The following is a 19,924-nucleotide window of genomic DNA, read 5'->3' on the forward strand; positions in this document are numbered from 1 at the left end:
CAAGAAGCGCAACCAGTGGGTTGCGGGCGCAACCAGTAGGTTGCAGACGGGGGACATAGACCCCGGATCGCGTGCGGGGTACATAGACCCCAGCCCCAGAGAGAGGGGCGATTTTATTTGGAAGCCCAAGGGGGGCACGGCGAGCCCCAAAGAGGGGGAGTGCCATATCGCATTATTGAGAAGCCCAGGGTGGGCACGGCAAGCCCCAAAGAGGGGGAGTGCCATATTGCATTATTGGGAAGCCCAGTGTGGGCATGGCGAGCCCCGAAGAGGGGGAGCGCCATATTAGGGAGCCCGGGACGGGCACAGCAGAGGCCAGCAAGGGCATCACTTGCGGGGTACATAGACCCCAGCCCTAGAGTGGGGCGACATTGAGGAGCCCTAGAGCGGGGCGACATTGAGGAGCCTGAGGCGGGCACAGTGAGCCCGGCCGCAGGCCAGTGCGGCAACACCCCTCAGACCGAGGCAAGGCGCTGCGGTTGCCCCCGAGAAGACAGGGAGTAGCAGCGCGGGGAGCCGGGGTCAGAGAGGGTACCCGTGCAGTTGGCCTGAAGGACCAGAGGCCCGCTAGAGAGCCCCTGAGCAGGACCACACCGTCAGGGAAGGCCCAGAGTGGGCTGGTTGAGAGTCCCAGTGAGAGGCTGGGTATTGGAGAGAGCCCAGAGTGGGCTAGACTACAGGGGAGGCCCAGGAGTGGGCGAGATTACAGAGGAGGCCCAGGAGAAGGGGCGTGGTATTCTGACGGACCAACGTCCGGAACATCTGCAAGGCTTGGGGCGTGGTATCAGGGGAGGTAGGAGCCATGCATAGCCCATAAGGCTGGGGTGCCTAGGAAGCACCCATTGTATCGGGAGACCCCCAGGGGGTCCGGGAGAACCGCAGGGACAGAGGTTCCGAGTAGCCGTGCCCAGGGAGTCATAGGCAGCCTCCCAACCTTATATTTACCTACAAGACGTGGCGGGCGAGAATAAGAGGGTGCCTTGGGCCGGCCTGACATGGAGCGAGGGACCTCGAGGAGATCACGGCCCTCCGCGAGGACCCCGCCGTGACAGTTATATAAGACTTTCATGTGTGTGAGAGGTAAGGTTGAGAATGTAGATAAATTACCTGAGGGATGTCTGCACGTACCTTCAGTGTTCTCAAGCATTTAAAGGGGAATCACTTGACTTCACTTAATTTACTTGGGATCAAGCCACCTGTTAATGACTTTATGGAGTCTTTCTTCTGTTTATAGCAACAGAATGTAAACAATTTGTCTTGGTTTAATCTTTTTTAATTCATAAAAGTACTAAAAGCTAAAAATATTTTAATAAAATATAATTTAAGTGTAAAATTTAATAATTAAAAAATAAAAATTAAAGAGGTTGTTGGGGGGCCTGGAAAATGTTAAAACCAATTTCCTCTTTTATGCTTTGATATCAGTATATATTTTTTTAAATTACAGTCAAGATAGATTATGCACAGTGGTTTATTTTGGGAATGCATTTTTGTATTTGTGAAATATTGACAGATTAATTTTTTTTAGTGATATGCTGCGTAGTCTGAACAGATTCCAAGTTTCTATTTTAAACTATTCACCTGAATTGTTGGTTCTAATCTTTGTATACTGTGTGACTGGTCACGTAGGTAAAAAACATTTTGATGGTTTCTAGACCTATAAGGCTTTGAAGATAACCATGAAAATTTGTCTGGAGTGAAAACTCTGCTCTGTCCCTGAATATTCTGATAGAGTTTTATTTGTATACATGCTTGTGAGAAGTAAATAAAGATAATGAATCCATGTTTGTTCATTTAATAAATTTGTGAATATATTTCTTGAAATATTTGCCCAGCTCTAGTTGAAATTAGGAGAAGAGCTGTCCTGAGGGGCAAAAGCGTCAAATGCTTCAGTCATACAAGAGAGCTTGTATTACTGTAATTTTTCTTCATTCTTTGTTAGAAGTCTTTTGTCTAGCCATCTGTAGCTGTTATCATGCAATCGAATATAGCAAACAGTAAATAAATGTATCCTCACTGATGCATTCATTAACCTAGTATCTGTAATTTTATTTTATCACTTGTTCTGCATTACTGCTGGCACACGTAAAACCGATTGAGAATTTAAGCCTTTTTATCATAGGGTAAACATTGATAAAAGGTTCCAAAGATAAACAGTGATCTGCAGTTAAAGGTTATACAAAGATCAAAATATATTTATGATAAAGAAAATCCCTTCTCCCCAAAAATCAGTTTTCTTGCTACTACTTAAAGGCTTAGGTGCTGCACAGTTTGCAGTTCCTAGTATATTCCATTTATATATTTTTTGAATTCTGACAATAATAATGTGTTAGAATGATAGTAATTGATTCAAACCGCATTTGAAATGTTAGATATAATTGCTCTGTAAACAAAAATGAGTGTGCTTTCGGAACACTAAATTACACAAGTCTGACATTTTTAGCATATAAGCCTGCCTGAGTCATTTTATTTTCTTCAGCTATTTTTCGCCTAAAGTGTTTTTTTTTTTTTTTACTTAAAGAAACTGTTATGTGGAGTACAAGATAATTGGAAATAATAGCAGGCCTTTGTATCTGTTGCTTGAATAATACAAGCTGTATGAATTTTAAATTGGGCATTTCAATTTGAGGGGCTGTACATAGATGACAAGTAATGGCTACTTACATTCTCATGTTTTAAGAAATGTCCCACATTTTGTGGGTGAGGGAGATAAAATTTAAAAAATATATAGATTCATAGAATTCTTTACATTTTTCTTAAGCAAATAGCCTAAAACATCAGACTGTATTGTAAAAACAATATAAAATGAAGCATTTTCCTAGTAGAAATGAACTGTTAATTTATTATTTGATTTGGCTTTTGGGGTTATTTTAATGGATTGTTTTCCTCAATGCATTTATTAAACTAGTTACTGTTATCTGCTGGTAAAGTGCAGACAAATTTTGGAAATGGTGCACTTGTACTGCATCAGCAGAGAGCATGCATACTCTCTTCTGTCATTCATTATGTGCAAAGGGTTATTTATTTGTCAGTGAACTGCCTGCATGTGAATAATTGAATTTGAGTCTCTTGCAGCTGCTTGAAAAGTATAACAATTGCCCACCGGAGATAAGTGAATCAATTCGGTTAAAGAATTACTCTCCAAATCCTACGTTATCGCTGAATAAAATAAGAATTTCTTTTCAGGCTCCGATTCCTTCAGATAAGATAAGTCTCTTCCAAACTCTGGTTCCTATTCTTCTGGTCATTGTGGCTGCCTTCTATGCTTCTTACATTCTTGAAGATTGAGATAACTAAATCAGCAGCCCTCCAAGGTTGAGAGCTGGCCAGCCAACCTAAAGTGTTCAAGGAAGCAGATTGTTTCTGTGGCCCTAGATACACATCATTCTATTAAGTTAGTGATTCTCACCCAGGGTGTAGTGAGATCCTTTTAAGTGTGACACACAGTATTGGCATGAGTAGTGTGCAAACACCCACACATGATACATGAGATTAAACTGAGAGATTTCAAATAGGAATGTGTAGTGTCAAAAACATTGACCTGTTGTGGTCACTTTGTGGTCCATGAGTTCTTTGTGACAGGAGACTTGCTTTTATTTTTCCATAGTCAAAAACAAGTGAAAGCCAAGAGCTGATATTTTCTGAGGGGTGCCTTGAGTCTAACAAAGTTGAAAACTACTGCAGTAGGCAAATCTGTGGTTGTGGAGCACTCTTTTGGGTTCTTTGGATGCTTGGTAGACCAGTTAATGCCAGGCTGAGGCTTTCTTATTAGAATTTCTTATTAGAAGAGCATGGATTTCCATTTGAAATCTCTGGCCGCCTTCACATGTGGTGTGGATGTTTGGTTCCCCGGAAACAGCTGGCAGCAGCGCACCTTGTGCCACCGCTAGTTGTCCCTGGGGAATGCCCATGCCACTTACCCCGGGGTGTTAGGGGAGGCTGGGGCCAGCACTGGGCTGGCCCCAGCAGCCTTATTTGGGGTCCCAGGGGCCTCCAGGGGCTGCAGCAGCAGCGATTCTGTGGCACAGACCCTGGCCAGCAGCTGCAGCACCGCTTCAGACTACTCAGCTCTGCTTTTGAGCAGTGTGCGCACTGCTCTGCTTTTTTTCTCTGCTGGTTTTTTTTGACCCCAACTGAACATGCAGTATGTGGCGCTGTAGTCGTGTCTGCAGTGCACCATACTTCACAACCATGCTCATCTGGCCACCGCCTCTGTGTTTGTCTTATGAATCATGCATAGGTGTTTGGACACCTAAAAGCATTAACATTGCTTGACAACCTGCAGCACCCTTAGATGGATTTTGTGGCACTTCAAGGTTCTGTTCTCTGATTGAGAATCATTGGTCTATCTTCTAGTAGACTTCACTAGAAGAAAAAGAGGAATGTGAAGTATGATATTAAAGGTAAAAAGTCACAAGATGCATTTTTGAAAACTAGAATCCATTCTTTACCCTGCCACAAACTTCTCCGCTGTTTTTTGATGTCCCTTTTGCTCTTTAGAAGTGAGAAAAAATGAAACACAAAATGGGCATAATACTGTAGTGTTCTAGAAGGGTGATGTGGTGAAGGACATTGGAAATCAAGAAAAGATTTTTATGTGTTTAATAAGAACATGTGCCTCTATGTTGCCTAATCACTAATTTCAATAAGCACCTGGAAGTAAGAAATATTTGGGTGTATTTGCATGGTTTGCAAGAACAGTTCGCTTAAATTAACATTATGATTTTGAATTAAAAATGTTCCCTGCTCACATGCTGCTTTCAATCTGGGTAATAGGGAGGTTTAGCTCCATTATGGAGGGCTTGTTCAAGTATATGGTATTTTTCCTGGCCAGAGTCGAGTTGTTGTGGTTTACACTATTCTATGTTTATTATTTTATCATCATGTTACTGACACTTAAATTGCAAGTGGCCTGTCAGGAACAAAGGGGCATTTTGTATTATATGGATTTACAGCTAGACTATTTTGAGAGAAAGACATAAGGGTTTTTGCAGTCCTTCATTACTATACCATACGAGTATTCTCTTGTTTTAAAGAAACTCATTAATTTCATGTATCTATTGATTCTTAATAGTCTTTTTCTTATCTAGGCATTCACTACTCCACTCTTCTACTTTTTGTTTGGAAAAATTCTTAACTTCAAATGGAAAGGATTTTTTTTTTTGGTATTATCTTTTATTGGACCAAGTGTATTGTTAGAAGACTTGTTGAACAACCTGTTGGGCATAAAGTGCCCTTAGGTCCTGAGGCAATAGTGATTACTTTTGGTTTTATTTATTTTTTTTGAAAATACCATCTTAAAATGGGTTTTAGATTACTAAATCTAGACATGGGGAATTATTTCATCCTAAAGGCATTAGTCTGTGTCTTGAAAGATTTTCTATGTAGTTACATTGCAATATTAACTTTTGTTTACATGATATATATATTTCATAGTCACTGTTCTCAGCAATAGCAGTTTTTGCAGACTGCTTCTGGCAAACAACTTCTAAATGTTGTAAATACATGATGCGACTTTTTTCTTACAGGGGTTGAAACATTAATGAGCCACTAAGCAATTCTCAAGTAGCGTGCTATAAAATCCTTTCAATAGTGCTGTGAGGTGCCATACATTATCAGCACTTGGGTATACAGATGCCTATACATGATTCACAAGGTGATATACTCAGAAATTCAAATTGGAATTCACAGTGTCCAAAACATTCTGACCCGCTGTCTTTTTGAGTTCTTTGCAACAGAAGAATTGCTCTTCCATAGTCAAAAAAATGACTGAAATTAGTATTTGAAATGGGGTATCACTACGATCGGGAAAAGTTATAGAGGGATTCCTTGTGTCTAAAAGTGTTGAGAACCACTGTACTAAGTATTTAAAATAGCTAACACTGTTTGATTTGTTTCCTAGTTCTGTACAACAGTAGAAATTTCAGTCGCATTTTAGTAGCTTCATGCATTTTAAGGTCTGCACAATTTGTGGATTTGTATATTACAGTGGAAATGCAAGACCAATTTGTGAATTAGTATTTATCAGGATATTTTATGTGGTGCCTGGCAGTCTCTGTAGATTAAAATTTGGTCCAATTAACAACATGATTAATTTAAGTAATTCATTTGTGGTTTATTGATCTCTTACCTTGGATATGTTTGAAAAGTCATGGTAAAAAACAAAACCCAGTATTTTATTGTTCTTGAAGTCAGAAAGAAAATACTTTGAACAGATTTCAAATGTATATATCTGTTGTGCTTTTCATATGCTTCTATTTTCAATGAAATGGCTGAAATGCAATAAAAGAGACTTATGGCCTGATAATGTTTGGCATTTTATCCTTCTTGTGGATAGCCACAGTGAGAAACTTTCATTTTGGTGCTCTTCATTTATCTCATCTCCTCTCCTTTTCATTGCTCTTTCCCTCTCCATTACAAAATGTAGCCAGTAAAACCCTGCTTTCCGCCAGCAGAATTAGAGTTTCTGTTTGCCATTTGGCAGAAGACATGTGTACACACTCCCTTGTCTTCTACTGGGTGTTGTAATCCATCATTACCTGGTGCCTTCCCAGGGTGCACTTGTACTGCTGATGCGTGGGTGCTGCAGTGTCACTGGTCAGAGCTGCAAAAAGTGACTAGTTATAAATGCACTTTGGGATGTTGGCTGCTGTCTTTCACCAGAACTTCTATAAACAGTGTCAGAGTTCGCCTGAAAGGTAGCTGTATTTTATAGCTACGGCCCTTTAGTTTTGGGTGATTTTTATCTAAATCATTCATGTGATGCATTTTTGCCTTGTGAAATCATTTAACCACTTATTAAATAAAAATTTGAAGAATCCTGTGGTCTTGGCCAAAACTTTTAAATTTGGCAACTATAATGGCATACTAAACTTGGTACTGTCACCATTTTGAGGGGAAGTGCCTGTAGTTGCTTTACAATTATGTCAAGATTAAATACTTAAGTAATAGTAGTACAGTTTCCATTATTGTAATACTTGAGTTAAATTGAAGGATTCAAAGATTTATTAAGGTCTAATATCACCTGTTTCTACCAGAATTGCTTAGGATTATGCAGGGAATTACTGGAAAAGTTGGAGATGGAGACCAAGATTGAAAACCATAGTTGCACTGAAGATGATGGCAAAACTCCAGGGTGGATAAAAATCAATTTTTTTTTTAAATCAAATGTTTTTTATTTAAATCAGATTTTTTTTTATTTAGTTGTATTTTCTGATTTTTTTTTTTTAGATCTTTTTTTTTTAAAAAGATACACCTCTGTAAAGATAGATTTAATTTAAGATGTGTTAAAGCTCAAAGATATCACAGAATAGGGAATATAACTTCTAATTATATACTATTTGAGACAATATATTTATGTAACTTTTTTAGAAAATATAAATAGTTTACAACAGACTGTGGATTATATTAGGGGCCCAATCTTTTGAGGTTCCCAGAGGCTCCTCTAGTAAAGATTAAAGAAAACCACTCTATTCAGTGGGACTCTGCTCAGTCTAGAACAGGGGTTGGCAACCCCTGGCATGCGTGCCAAGCGAGGCCATTTTGCTTTGCACACTGCAGCCAGCTCCAGCTCTGGGTAGCTGCTGCCAGCAACGGAGCCCGGGCTGCTCCCAGCAGGGCTTGCAGCATCCCAGCTGCCTGCTGGTGGCAGCCCGGGACCCCAACTGGCAGCAGCTCCCCAGAGCCAGGGCCGGCTGCAGCTGGGAGGCTCCAAACAGCTGTGCCAGACTCCGACATCAGCTCCACACTGGCACGTGCAGGCGCACCTTGGAGCGGGCAGTGGGGGAGGGTCCTGAGGCAGCACAGCCCTGGTCAGAGGTGATGAACCCAGCACAGCTGTTTGTAGCCAGCCCAGGCTCTGGGTAGCTGCAGCAAGCAGTGGGCAGAGTGCAAACAGCTGTGCTGTGCTGCACAGCTCCAACATCAGCTCTGTGCTGGTGGCGACTCTGTGTGTACCTCAGGGCGGACAGTGGGACAGTGCAGCCTGCTCCGAGGTACCCGTGCACCAGCATGAAGCTGATGCCGGAGCTGTGCAGCCTGGCACAACTGTTTGGAGCCTCTTGGCTGCAGCTGGCCCCGGCTCTGGGGAGCTGCTGCCAGCCGGGATCCCAGGCTGCTCCCAGCAGGCAGCTGGGACACTGCAAGCCCTGCTGGCAGCAGCTCAGGCTCCAGTAGCTACCCAGAGCCGGGGTAACTGCTGGCAGCCACAGAGCCCAGGCTGGGGGGCAGGGGCTTTGGGTGAGAGGCAAGGGGCACAAGCAGGGCATCCTGCCATGTAACCCTTGCCCTCATTTTGTTTTTCTGCCATGCCGGAACTCCGGCACCTTCCGAGGTAGGCATTGTGGTATTTTTCAGCGCTCCAGCCAAAAAACATTGCCTACCCCTAGTCTAGAAGCATCTCTGTGATGCTTAGTTTCAGTTCTCAAACTGTGGATTTGTGTCTCCAGAGATAACATCCTTGTTAACAGCAGTATATGTAGATGAGCGATAGTAGACCTGATTACCTGCTTATTAGCCCTGTTGTCTCTGCAGGTTTGTGTACACAGAGTCAAGCCCTTACCTCTCTCTAAAAGTGCCAAGTTTCAAGGAGTTAGAGGATCATTGGGGGTGGAGTAGATCTGGGCAAGGAGGAGTCGTCGAGATAAATGCAAGGAGGGGAGGGGCAGTAGAAACAAAAGAGAAACTTTTTGAGCAGAAGATTCCAGAAGTCTTGAGGGATAAGTTTCTCAGTATAACCTCTCCATAGATTTGAGATGTAGTGAGGGAATGGTATGGTAGAAGGTAAAAACCTATCGTGGCAGCAGGCTTGTCAGGACATAAAAGAGAAAAGAAATCAAAGATGAGAAGAAATCTAGAAGAAAGTGAAGAAAGCCCTAAACTAATAACATATGTGTCCAGTGATCATTTGATGTCCTAATAAATCATGGCAAAAATATCCCCCAAATATCTGTGATTAATGTAGTGCAAGGGTTTTCAACCTTCTTAAAGGAGTGTACCCCTTCTGGTAGGTACCCCTCTTGGACTCTACCCCCCTGGGCAAGCGGAGGGGGGCGCAGCAGCCGGACGCTGAGCTTCCAAAGTACTTCTGGCATGCTTCCCAGGTATGCAGTGGCAGCGTGGACGAGGAGGGGTACTTGGGAAGCGCACTGCCACGCACCATGCCGCACTTGCCAAGTACATCCGCATCTCCGCACCACCGCGTACACCCTGGGGCCTTCCTAAGTAGCCCTGGTTGACGACCCCTGATCTAGTGAATTAGAGAGAGTTCACCTCTCAGTGACTTCACAAGTATCTGCTTCAGTTAGCTTTGGTAAATTAAATAACCAAATTATAATTCAGTTTTCTGATATAGCTGCAAAATTAATCTGCAAAAATATCAAAATAACTGCTTTAAAATATACTGTGTACTTTCTAAAAATGAAACCTACATTGATCTCAGAGTTGTGAATAATAGTATTACGGTTATGTCAAACAACAAGACAAGTACACATTTTTTGTAGAAAACAGTGATTAAGTAAAGGCTTCCTGACCAGTGATTTAAATTGTGGTTTAAATTTATTTGATTTCAATCAAATTCACCCTGCAGAAATTCTCGTTGTTTTCATTAAGGCAGGTCATCATACCTAGACCTCTGGTATTCTGGACCATATTCCTCTTTAACAGGCAACATTAAACACGGATATAGAGTCAGCTCTTGAATAAATATTTGCTGCTTGTATTTTGAAAGGTATTTGCAAATACTGAATGGCACGTTCTTAGTATATCCCATTTGGTTCAGAATATAAGGCTTAATTCAAGTTGTTAAGTACTGAGTGAAATAATATTTGGTTGCCCCTAAAGAAAACAATTATTATGACTTAATGTTTTTTAAAAAAGTTAAGATTTTTTAAATTAAAAATTTCACTCTGGTCTTAAATTTTTGTACAGAAATAATAGTTAATAAAAATTATATGCAATAAGTATATGACATTTATCTAAGTATCGTACCTCATTTTAAAGGCTATTTCTCGAGTGTCTGTCAGATAATATGGCCAGTGCAAGGTGGATACATATCTTTCTCTCCAGTGTTAACTAATACTTTAAATCTAAAACTGTGAAAATGCAACGTGAAAAAGATGATGCTGGGTTAGTATCTATATAAAATCTTATTGGTGAGTCAGGTGTTAGTTTGGCACCAGTATGTAGGTCACTGACAACAGTAGCAACACCAGACTAGGGATATAATTATGATTCAGAAAGTTAATTACTTTGCAGTGGAAAATATTGGCCAACTCTTGGCTCTTGGCAAGGTGAACCGGTATAAGGAGCAGGTTCTAGTGACATAAGATAGCATTATTAATAATTCAGAAGAAATTACCGTGCAGCATTTCACTTCTTGTCTCTGCTGGAGAAAGATTAAAGAGTTATGGGCCTGCTTGCCCCGACTGAGCCATTCAGCTGTATCAAGAACAGTGTTCTGTAATGGCTTGTGTAGACAATGTGAACCCAATGCTCTGTCCTTCCAGAGGTGGCTGATGTAAGTATTCAGCTGTCTCACCCACAAAGTACAGTGCTTGTCTTGCCTTTCTCAGAGCTGTTTGAGGATGCTAGTTCCAAATAGCCTTTCCTGCACTTGAACTGTACTTCCCCAAAAGGGTGAGAGCTCCTTTGGGCTTCAAGCAGTGATTTGTGAAAAGGCCCCCAAAAGATCCACAATTTTCTAACGCACTACTTTGTTTGGAACTTGCAGTAAACTGCCTACAGTAGGCAGAGAACGGCGGCAATAATCTTACTTGCGTGTTTAAATGACTCCTACTAATACCTTTTAAGAGACATTAGCTGTCTTTTAGTTGCTGTTTACTAACTGTTCATACTCTGGCTTATTGCCATTGATTGACACTAATTGCCATTATTTTAGTGTTTTTATTATGTGCTAATTCTGTGTTACTGACCCATCATTTATTTACTGACAGCTATTTTTCTACTTGATGGTTGTTTATTGATTCAAACTGGCAAAATGTCAGCTAAAATTCTGTATGACTTTTCACCATCCTACACTGTCCTTTTCATGTTGAAAAGCTTCAACGCCTTTGTTTGGAGGGTTAACCCTTCTAGCAAGAGGTAAATATGAAAGAGAAATTGTTCTGTAATATGCTATGCTCAGTCCAAAGAAATTCTGCCTATTTCTCCCAAAGACTGAGTAGCCAGAATTGTTCACATTGTATGGCCAAAGTCTATAATCTGGTCTTTTTGTCAAGAGTCCAGGGTAGGGAACCAGATCAGTAAGTGTCAAGTGGCTGAAGAAAGATGCATCTAGGGGATCAGGTGTTCTTTGTAACAAAGAGTTGAAAGAGAGAGAAGGAAAGAGTGACCAGTGGTGTGGGTAAGCACTAATCTTAAAACGTATGGATCTCTAAAGTTGGTCTAATAAAAGATATCAGATTCACCCAAAGAACCTTGTCCGCCTATGTCCTTATATAACCTACACCCCTGGATCTCTAAAGAAAGTCAACGTTCTTTGAGTAGATGTGGTATCTTTTATTAGACCAACTGAATAGTTGGGGAAAAATAATTTTGGCAAGTTTGTGGGCTCAGTCATCCTTTGTCAGGCATGGGGAGTCTCTGCTGTTCTGAGATTCCCAGAAATGAAAGATGCTAGAAGTGTGGCAGGATGTCAGTGAAAATGTAAATAGGTAGAATTAGAAAGACAAAAGGTGAGGCAGAGAGGTGAATCAGTAAATAGGTGGAATTAGAATGTGAATAGGTGGAGTTAGATAAAAGGTGGGGCAGAGAGGTGAAGCAGAGGTAGGCTGGGGAAGAGAGCAGGGGAAAAAAAGGTTGAAGGGGAGACAGCACAGGGATAGAGAACAAGTTATAAAAGAGGCTGTCAGGCAGGTACCTGGTGAATCAGATATCAGGCAGGTTGTGATGCATCATAAAGCCAATGTCTATATTGAGTCCATGATTTTTTGTATCTAGTAGATTTATAAAGTGAAGTTTGTAGGCTCATCTACGGAGGGAGCTAGGTAGGTTCCCTTTGAGGATTAGAACTGAGAGATTGGAAAGGGAGTGACTGTCCTGTGAGAAGTGTGCACCCACATGTAGTTGGGTATTCTTGTCTTCGATAGATTTTCGGTGTGCATTCATTCTGATGCACAGTTGTTGTTTGGTTCCTCCAGTATATTTTCCCTCAGGGCATTGGATGAGATGTATAACATTTCTGGAGGTGTAGCTGTATGATCCAGGAGTGGTGATGGTTCTGTTGTGGGACATAGTTATAGTGGGGGTGATGGAGATATGTTGGCAGGTTTTGCATTTCTTGTCCTAACATGGTCTGGATCCATTTGTCGATGTGGTTTGGGTCATGGGGAGTTTGCTTCTGATGATGAGGTTAGCAAGGTTCGCTTGTTTGATGGCTAGGATGGGTAGTTCTGGGAAGATCTCTTAAGAATTGGGTCATCTTCTAGTATGGGTTGCAGTTGTCTGAGGATTTTCCATGTAGGTTCCAGGGAAGGGTGATATGTCATAACTAATGGTGTGCAATTTGTGAGGATTTTCTTTTTATACTGCAGTAAATCTTCATGTGGTATTCAGGTGGCTCTTTGAAAAGTGTGATTTATCTCTCTGGAGAAGTGTCCTTATCGGCTGAAGGGCCTTTTGAGATTAGTGAAGTTGCGGTCACGGGTATTCTCCTCGCTGTAGATTTGATGGTATTGGAGAGCTTGGCTGTATATTACAGGTTTTTTGGTGTGTTTGGGGTGATTGCTGGTTTTGTGTAGAGAGATAATGTTGTTCTGTGGGTTTCTTATATATAGTGGTTTGAATTTTACCATCTTGGATATTGATCATAGTGTCCAAAAAGGAAATGCTGGTGTTAGAGTATTCAAGTGATAGTCTGATGGAGGGGTGATGATTGTTGAATTCTTGGTGGAAACCTATCAGAGACTGCAGGGTTCCAGTCCAAATGATGAAGATGTCATCTATGCATCTCGGGTATATTAAGGGTTTGATGGATCTCTAAATGCAGTCTCTAAAAATTAAGACCAGGAAAGGAAAAGAAGAGCATTCATCTGGTCTAATCTGTTTTTATACCCTTAAATAGGGAGACATTTTAATGTTAGCCTGCTTTTCATTGATAAAGAATGTCATTGTATTATGTTAATAGTTTTGGTAAAATTCACCAAGGCGTGTAAAGCATCACTTTGGATAGGTCCCTTCTAACAAAATCCAGAGTTGGCTCTTATCTGGTAAGAAACTATATTCTTGAGAAGGTAGACGGTATGAGGGTTTCTTCCCAAGGAATGTGTTTTGTATTAGTCTCTGGCTAAAGAATGCCTTTATAATAGTATCTTGGGTGAATCTGATATCTTTTATTAGACCAACTTAAATAGTTGGAAAAAACGTGGATAATCAGATTCATCCAAAGAACTTTGTCTGCCTATGTCCTTAGACCAACACAGCTATAACCTACACACCTTTATAATGGTATCTGAACTTCCTCTCCTTATCCCATTGCTCCCAGGAAGGGAAAATGGGACCTTTGAGTCTTTCACACTCAAGAAATTCTTGGCTGCTTTAGGGACCAGGGTATTCCCACTTCCATCGTAAAAAAATGAAGATTCTGTGAAGATTAGGCAAGAATGCTGTACTACTCTATATGCAAGCCTGCCTTTGTTTGAGTCATTTCTATTTGTAAACCCATTTCCTCACTCTGCTGCTACTTGTAGGTTCCAAAGCAGCAACATCAAATGCTTTCACTGCTGCTGCAGAATTCTGAAGAACAGTGCTGGGACTGATGATCAGGCTCTTGGCTTTACTCTGCTGCTTTTTGCAAAGCTTTCAGAAGGATCAAAGGGTACTGGACTTGTCTGTAAATCTGTGAAGAAACATGATGTTCGTTTACATTCATTCCACGTTTGAAAGGTCATTGAGAGCAGTTGCCTACTATCATTGACAACCATGTCCTCTAATCCTGTTTATAAACTTACCCAGCTCCTCATTAACATTAGGTAGTTTGTCCTCACTACTCCAGTTAGAAGGCTGTTTCAGATTGTCATTCCTCTGATGGTTAGAAACATTCTTCCAGTGTCCAGACAAAATTTATTCATGGCCAGTTTATACCCATTTATTCTTGTGCCAATATTGTCCTTCAGCTTAAATAGCTCTTTTCCCTCCCTGATATATTTAGAGAGCAGTTGTGTTCTCTCTTAGCCTTTTTGTTATGCTAAAAAAGCCAAGCTTGTTGAGGGTGTACCTTCCTAAGCAAGCAACTTGGAAGAGCCATAAACCACTGACTCCCTGACTTCCTATGTGGACTAAGCTAAACCTCTGAAAGGCAATCTTAGTGAAGAGTAAGAGTATTTTAAGACTATTCTGGTTTTTTTTAAAGTTTACTTAATTTAAGTAACTTCTCTGTGTGGGTCAACCCTGAGTCTCATCTAGGAGAGCTGACTATTTTTTCATGGTCTCCCATGCTGCCTTCTCATTATTCCTCTCTGTTACTATTTATCTGAGTACTTTCATCAGTTCCATTAGTTTCTTCCTCTTTATTCTTCTACCACTTCTAGGTGGATTACTCATAGATTCAAGCCTGACTTCTCAGAGTTTGACTCTTGCTTCTGGGAATAGCTCTATTTTCTTTTATTAATTTATGTAACATGCCAAAAAATGGCCAATACTGTCTTTTTGTCATGTTCTGCCCCTAACAATTATACTATTCTTTGTTTCCTAAATTTACACTTGTGATGTTACCTTTGATTCTTCAGTCTGGTTCTTGCAAATTACTGTTGTTTCTTCCTGGATTACATCCTTTGATTTGACTGAATTCCTCAGTTTCCCCATTGTCTAAACCTTGAATCATGTCTCATTGCTTTCATGAGCTACTGTCCCCTTTTCCTAACCTACATTCTCAGTTCTCCGTTCTTCCCTTCCAGTCTTTAAAAAAAAGTCTTATTACTTAATATTCTTTCTTTCTTGCCAGGCTGACCATGTCATCTTGCCTACCACACTGCCTTCTGACTTATTGTGTGGCTTTCTGTCTTGAACATGAAGTTTAACCCAATACAAGTTTGTATGCGGTTTTGTTCCCTTTGTTGTACCCTTCGTCTTACCCTTAGCCATTAATCGGAACAGAAGCTGCTCCCCACCCCTTTCTTTTAAATGTTAGCAAAAGTTGGAACAGCCCCCCCCAACACTCGCACTCACACTTACACACTCACCCCCCTCCCCCCCATACAACATAGGACCGCCTTCAACATCACTTCAGTTAGCTTCAAGGCAAGAATTTTTGTGGATGTTTTATCTTTAATACCAACTGCATGTTTGGAATAGACTTAGACAGGCTTTCCTGTATCAAACTATTCTTCCTGAGACCTGGGGGAGAATACTGTGATATCTGAAAGCTTGTCTAAGTCTATCTCAACTATACAGTTGGTTCAATAAGAGAAATCCTTGCCCCTCATATTTCCTGGATCATGATGGCTGTAACACCAAGTCAGGTAGCTTTGTCACTAATAGCAGCTCTGATACTAGTTGTAAACTATTCCTATTCTCCTATTTAAAAAAAAACAACTGATCAGTTGACAGTCTATATTGTATTAAGGGCAAAGTCTTTTTGCTTATGAAGTGCCATGTGCACTATTTGTTCTACCATGTATAGGAGTGTATATCTGAATCTGTGGTCATTTTCATATATTTTTATAGCATCAAATATTAAAGTATCAGTGGGCATGTCTACACATGTGCTTTAATGTACAGTATGCTGTTTTAGTGCACGTTAGAGCATCAAGGCAAAACCCATGCTAATATGCTAGTGCGCAGTAGAATTATGCTACTGTCCATTGTGTCACTAAAAAGAAAAAGTGTGTGCTTTTGCTGCTGTGCATTAGGGCAGCCTAATGCTCACTTAGGTAGTACCTTACATTATAGGTACTAAATTTAAAATGTTGTAGCAAAAGCTCATTAATGAACTTGTAGATGCACCCAATATAATTTTTCACCAGTTGGAGATCTTCCATTTAAAAAAAACTAGGTGTAGCTATGTAAGTGAAGGATTAAGTAGAGGTTAGTAACAGATGGTGCTTCTTGAGGTGTCCTGGGTGTTAGTTAATATCTTTTAATTCTCAGTTAACATTTTCAAGAAACATGGCAATGAAATCCAATATACTATCTTTTAATATTAGCGTTTTTCAAGACTTTATTTTTTCAAGAAAGAGCAAATTGAATAAGATAAAAATAGCATTAGTGGTTCCCTGCTCAACAGACGATACTTGAGATCAAACTACATTTGCTGTTGTCTGAGGTAAGAACAATAATAAACTGTCTCTTCCAAAAGCAGCTTGGGTTCTGCAGTGTTCCTTCTGCCAATTCTATTCCAATTCAGAGTCTGGGAAGAATTTTGAGTATTCTCTTGAAGCTGGCTGGCATAATGCAACTTCCTCAGTTGCCAAAAGCTTACCCCATACATCTGAAAGGCCTTCTCTCATCCCAAGGCAGCTATTGCTATCTTGGTTTCAGCCCAGAAGAGAAGCTGTTTTGCTCTTGCTTCTTTGTTTGCTCTCTGTTGTAAAAATATAGTGGTCACTACCATAATGCTGCCAAAGCAACATTAATTTCATGTGACCTGACATACACATTTATGTTCTGTTCAAAGTAAGTTTTACCAAGCCTTTCATTTAAAACCTAGATTGGATCATTTGAAAAACTTCAGTTATGTTAAATTAAAATGCTTGCTTCATAGAAATGTTAGAGTAAAATGTTCACTACTTGTGCACTGATAAAAGCTATAGATACTTGTAGAATAAAATGACATTAAACTTTTTCATAATTTTATGAACAGCTCATATTTCTTGTCCTGTCTCTTCCTTTTGCAAAGATCAGTGGCATTTTAAAATGCCTTATATAATGTATCTCTCTTCATTTTTTTTTTTCTAGTTAAAAGCATGGTAGTTTGTGGGAAAGCAGTCAGTTTTGCTTTAGTATGCAAATCGAACACTCTTAAGTGGACATCCGTGCTAGCATTCTCTAGGGAAACGTGGATGACATGCTTACAGCCATATAAAAGTATAGCCAAGTTAGTTTTATGTAGGAATTGAAAATTTAAAGTTGAATATACTTTTATAGGGAAATCCATTAAATTTGTACAATTGTGTTTTGTGGAAAAGTGTAATTTACACTCGCATACATTTGAAATGGATTTTTATTCTAATGGTTTGCTACAAAAATATCAACATTTTGTTTTTTGGAAAATATGTTTTTGAGGATAATGGATAAGTTGGTACTTTTTTGTATCATTGCAGTTATTTGTATTTAAAAATATTGTATATTGTATGTTGTATGTTTGTTAATTCAACCGAACCAAAAGACTGTTCAGTTGCTGCTATTGGTTTGCTCTTGGTCACACCTGAAGACAGGAGGGTGATCCAGGCTGACTTTGACAGGCTCAGGAAATGGGTGGACGAGACCCACCTTGGAAAGAAAAACCTGCAGCATCCTTATAGGCTCGGCAGTGCTACGCTGGCTAGCACTATGGCTGAAAGGGACTTGGGGGTCGTGATTGACCACAAGATGAATATGAGTCTGCAATGCGATACTGCTGCTAGTAAAACAAGCAAAATACTTGCTTGCATCCACAGATGCTTCTCAAGTAAATCCCAGGACGTTATCCTCCTGTTGTACTCGGCCTTGGTGAGGCCACGGCTGGAGTACTGCGTCCAGTTTTGGGCTCCATAATTCAAAAAGGATGTGGAGAAGCTTGAGAGGGCACAGAAGAAAGCCACGTGCATGATCAGAGGTCAGGAATGCAGACCTTATGAAGAGAGACTGAGAGCCATGGGACTTCTTAGCCTGGAAAAGCGCAGGCTCAGGGGTGACCTGGTGGCCACATGTAAGTTCATCAGGGGTGTTCACCAGGATCTGGGGGAATGTTTGTTCACCAGAGCACCCCAAGGGATGACAAGGTCGAAGGGTCACAGGCTCTTCCATGACCATTTCAGGCTGGACATAAGGAAGAACTTCTTTATTGTCTGAGCCCCCAAGGTTTGGAATAGATTGCCGCCAGAGGTGGTTCAGGCACCTATTCTGAACGCCTTCAAAAGACATCTGGATGTTTATCTTGCTGGGAACCTATGATCCCCGCTGACTTCCTGCCCCTGGGGCAGGGGGCTGAACTTGATGATCTTCTGAGGTCCCTTCCAGCCCTAATGTCTATGAAACCTATGATATCTACAGCTTTATTGGGAATTATTTTAAAAATATTTGTAGTGCATGTTTTAAAATGTAATCCCCTGAACTGGTTATCTTGTAATCTGACAGAACTTTTCAGTTACTACTAACTTCGTTCATCAAAAGTATTTTTTGCTGTATCAGAAAAGCATCCATGAAATGATTAGTGTGGAGCCTGTGACTCGCTCCGCCTGGCCTATCGGGGTGTTGCCCCTCCCCTCAACTCGCCTGCCACGACTTGGATGTAATCAATTACCTTCAGAGGGGTCTACAGTGGAGATCTTTATCCTGGGTGGGGCCTTCCGATAGACGGTGTTACTCACGGTTGTCTGACGCGGTGGTCCACGGGGCTCTGCCTCCCCTACACCCCGTCCACACGCCAACCGCTGGGTGATGCGTTCCAGATGTTTCCAGGCCCAGTATGACGGCCTCAGACCGGTTCCCCGGTTCCCAGTTGTTCTCCCTCCTGCTGGGAGTGATTCCTCCTTTCTCCTCTCTTACAGAAAATACTCCTCTGAATCAGGAGGAGTTGATGGGTGCTCCCCCTGGTTCCAGCTCCCTCCTGGAGCCTCCGCTGTCTCCCCACTCCTACCATCAGCAGAGCGCTCCCCTGCCTCCTGAGTGTCAGCCGCTTCAGGATACTGAGAGAGTGCCTCGGCTTGCACTCTCTGACTGCCTTTCACTGTGCTGTTCGCGAAAGGCTTACAGCTCTCGGCTAAGCTGCCTGCTTGAGACCCGCAGGCTGGGTCCTCTCCGCTCTGTGCGTGAGCCTGCAGCACGGGCAGCACACCCGTGCTCTCTCTCCCTGTCCTGCCGGCGTTTTTAAACCTTCCCGCCGCGGCTGCTACGGCCACTGGGATTGGCTCAGCTGTTCGCCGCGCCGGGAACAGCTGTTGCCAGAGCCGGCGTAATGGCGGTTCGTGCGGCTGCAGCCGCGGATGCGGCTCCTCCTCCCGCTGCTCTTCAGCCGGTACGTATGCCCCTCTGGGGGCTTGCTCTCGGGGTCTGGGGTCTGTGGGTCCTCCCTTCTCTCCCTCACTAGCCTCTGGGGGCACTTTGCTGCCACAATTAGCATATGTAAATATGCATTTAACCTGTTTAGCATATTATTTTCTGAAATGTTCTGGTGCATCATTATTTAAATACCATATTGTCTCACTTGTAACACTCCCTGATTATATGCACATCCTGTTTTTGAAAGACAGCACGAAGAGAAAAAATTATTTACCTTAGGTAAATAATTGAATATTAGCAGCTAAAGGAATGGGCAAGGGGATGACTTCCTCTTAAACTTCCATGGCAGCATCTAGCTCTGTACAGCTGGAAAGGGAAACCACTCATGAAGACAGCCACTCATTCCCTTTTCACCCTACTCTGTCTCCTTTACCATCACCTTGCCCAGAAGTCTGGGGCTTTAGGTTGCTCTGTCTGCCTCCTCTCGAGCTGTGGAGGCTCGGGACCTGAGGTTAGGCAAGCAGAGGCAGCTGCAGCTTGGCAGAGGTAGCTGCAGCTCCTTCTGCCGGCAAAGGGGTGGGTTGGGTCCAGCTGAAGACTGACTTGGCATACACCAGGTCTGTGGGCCCGTGTCGGGTTGGACCTGGCTCATGGCTCCAGCCCTGGAGTGGCAGAGCTTGGGCCATGTGCCAGGTCCAGGGCTGCGTGCTGGGTCCAGGCATGGATGCCCCTGGACGCTAGCCTGATTCAGAACATAGGGCCATGTGATTTG

At 41.8% G+C, this 19,924-nt stretch overlaps 1 protein-coding gene across 2 annotated transcripts in view; it reads left to right on the forward strand.

The window, feature by feature from the left end:
* CDK17 (cyclin dependent kinase 17) overlaps nucleotides 1-19,924 on the forward strand; it is a 161,704-nt gene that overhangs the window by 45,274 nt on the left and 96,506 nt on the right. Inside the window, exon 1 of one of the 2 annotated variants that reach the window (XM_059726342.1) lies at nucleotides 19,145-19,168. The exons of the other annotated variant lie outside the window; for it this stretch is intronic. The gene's annotated coding sequence lies outside the window, so the exon portion shown is untranslated. Of the gene's footprint in view, nucleotides 1-19,144; nucleotides 19,169-19,924 lie in introns of those variants that run through there. 2 annotated transcript variants of the gene reach the window in all.

The sequence above is a fragment of the Alligator mississippiensis genome, chromosome 4 (genome assembly GCF_030867095.1).
Source record: "Alligator mississippiensis isolate rAllMis1 chromosome 4, rAllMis1, whole genome shotgun sequence".
Classification (NCBI taxonomy): Eukaryota; Metazoa; Chordata; order Crocodylia; family Alligatoridae; genus Alligator; species Alligator mississippiensis.